The sequence below is a fragment of the Archocentrus centrarchus genome, chromosome 10 (assembly GCF_007364275.1).
Source record: "Archocentrus centrarchus isolate MPI-CPG fArcCen1 chromosome 10, fArcCen1, whole genome shotgun sequence".
Taxonomy (NCBI): Eukaryota; Metazoa; Chordata; class Actinopteri; order Cichliformes; family Cichlidae; genus Archocentrus; species Archocentrus centrarchus.
Genome location: NC_044355.1, coordinates 26141982 through 26144843, shown reverse-complemented (window position 1 = coordinate 26144843; position 2862 = coordinate 26141982). Strand labels below are relative to the sequence as shown.

Genomic DNA, 2862 nt, shown 5'->3' with positions numbered 1-2862 from the left:
CATCCAGTAGTGCCCTGTACTCCTACTCATGCCCATCACTTATACATCCAACCTCTGCAGAATAGTCGGAATATTTCTGGAAACAGCATGACCCCGGGTTGTACTGAAAGTTTGAAGTGTACAGGGTGAGCAGGAAAGAATGGCACATTAGCAAATCAGAACAAGCACTGCCCAGCGTCACATACTGCACCCTGTCTGCCAGGTAGCCAGTAATCCATGAGATGATGGACATGATTATTTATTTTTCCTGCAGCTCCTGATCCACAGAGTTCACTTGGGGCGGGGGGGCGCAGAGGGTGTGTGTGTGTGTGTGTGTGGGGGGGGGGGGGGGGGGGGGGGGGGGGGCGCAGAGGGTGTGGTGGAGGAGGGACAGACAGAATGAAAATAAAATGCATTTTACCAGTGTTGCCAACTTGTGACATCAGCAGTTGTTCTTTTGTGTTATTTGGATACAAATTATAAATAGATCAGAATTATAACCCACTGTTGATCCTGCAGCCTGTACATCATTCCATCTGACATCTTTTAAACTTTAATAACTGCATCACACTTGTCAGAGTTTGAGGTCTGTCAAGATTTTCATTTGCATAGCAAGAAAGTCTCCCGTGTGTGTGTGTGTGTGTGTGTGTGTGTGTGTGTGTGTGTGTGTGTGTGTGGCTTCATCCTTAGCTTGCTTGTTTTGGCCCCAGGGTTCAAATCTGTTCTGTCAAGCATCTGTCTGTGCCTGTTTGTTGACACACACACACACACACTCACTCCCATTCATACACACACACACACACACACACACACAAACAAAATAGTGCCCTCCCTAACTCATCTCTATGTGCTATCGCCATGGCAATATAGGCAACATACAGAGGTCTAAGGTGTTAACAGTGATGCAGAGAAGCAGTTTAAAAGTGGTGACATCTTACCTGTACCTACACATGCGCAAATGCACACTTAGTACACACAATACACACTTCCTGGACTACTATAAATAAGATGTAAAAATCTAAGTTTAATTGCAAAGAGATAGAGAAAAAAAAAATGAAAAAAGCAAAAGCTAAATATTAAAAGTTGAATTGTATTTTATCCATGAATGAAAAGATTATATTTGGGTCAATATAAACAGGTCCTGGATGTTTGTTTGGTTTTGTTTTTTTAATCAGGAGAAGAATCTTGCGTCCACGCCAACAAAAATTTTGTTCTAATTTGTTCATAATGTTGTTTCCTTCCTCTGTTTCTTTCTCTAGTACACAAAGAATGTCAGGGTGACGTGTTTCAAAATCCAGCATACTTCAAGGTTGCTTGCAGAACTGAAGGAATGGAAGAAGTGGTGTGTAATCTTTAGCTGTCAGCACCTTCTTGTTACAGTTTCAAATGGTTTGCATTTCCTGGACACATTTAATGCACTACATGCACACACAGCTGCTTTTGATTTTTCAGACCGCAAACTGAGGGCAAAGTTTCAAACACTGAAGTGACTTCGAGGTGAGCTTAAATGTACATTTGAAGAATGATGCTGTTGCTTTAAAGTGTCTTATTTAGGGCGCAGTCACACAGGCCTAGAAACCAGTTGCCAACTAAGGACAGGTTGCTGGTTTGGTCCCCAGCTCCTCCAATCTGTGAGTCTACAGAAAGTACGAGTCCATGCACAGTGTAACAGAGGCTTAGGAAGGGTGTGTGCTTCCAGCTGTAGACATCATCCTGCACATCCTGAGTGTCTCTTCATTGTGTTCCTCATGACAAAAAGAAGAACCACAACTCCCCCGGTGTCTATTTATTGTTAATTATTACACTTCATCAGAGCACCAACACATCAAAGTTTGGCTTTGAAGTTTGAAAAGATGGGTGTGTGCTCCTGCAAATCCAGTATATTAGCATCTTCAAACAGGCCCATCACATAAGCTACATGATCTCAGAAGAGCCAACAACACGTTTCGATAGCAAACAGTTCTCGAACAGTCTTAGTCATCAAGGGCTTGTTTGAAATGTTGCCTATTAAGAACATGATGAGAAAATGATTTAATTTTTACTGGAATTAGTCATGGAGATGTATTCATATCTCTTCACCACCACCACCCTCCACAAGCAACAGCAAGAAAGCAAAGTGGCTCTCATCGTGCTCAGTTAGGGTCAATAAATGTAAAACAGGGAACAGGACTCATTCTCTATACCAGTTCCTCAGGTCCATCCTGTTAACCTTCCAGCCTCCCCTTAGAATTTACTTTTGCTACTCAGCAGCACTGCTGGATTGAATCTGATTGTTTCTTAAAGTCCCAATTTTAATGAATGTTCTTTATTTTGAAAGGTCACGAGAAACCGCATTTGTAGAACCACATGTGCAGTTTCACCAAACGGCAGTGAATGTCTACAGTGTGATCGACTGATGTGTTTGCCGTTTAAGATGCTGGTTGGGGGCAGGGGTGGGACACCGGCCAGCATTTCTATTCAAGACCCTTTGAGTGATGTGACTCTTCCTTATATAATGTCTCTGATATAACCTTTTCATCAGTTTCAGTGTAATTACATGATTTAGTACATTTTGATTTTAAATGCATGTGCTGTATGTTTATAATACAATGCAAACCCAAATGTTTCTTGTATGTGAGGTGTGTCTTTCACTGAAATACTAACCTATCAGATTTTATCAAACACAGTCACATGGTAATGGCAGTGTCTGTGGAATCTGTCCACCACTTGGTTCAAACAAAATGAATTAGCAGAACAGCTGAAATATGCTCCACCATAAGGTTTACATGTGTATATCTGATAATTGCATTAACTTTGGTGAACTTTTCACCAAGTGCTATAAGACCAACAATTTAAAATGAACCTATTATTATTTTCTTTATTTTGTGTGAATAAAAGGTGTAA

General features: G+C 41.1%; 1 long non-coding RNA gene across 1 annotated transcript; it reads left to right on the top strand.

The window, feature by feature from the left end:
- Positions 1-1185: 1185 nt before the first annotated feature.
- LOC115787336 (uncharacterized) lies at positions 1186-2654 on the top strand. The gene is made up of 3 exons (XR_004020494.1): positions 1186-1321; positions 1432-1476; positions 2297-2654. It is a non-coding gene; the product is annotated as an uncharacterized LOC115787336 (long non-coding RNA).
- Positions 2655-2862: the final 208 nt, after the last annotated feature.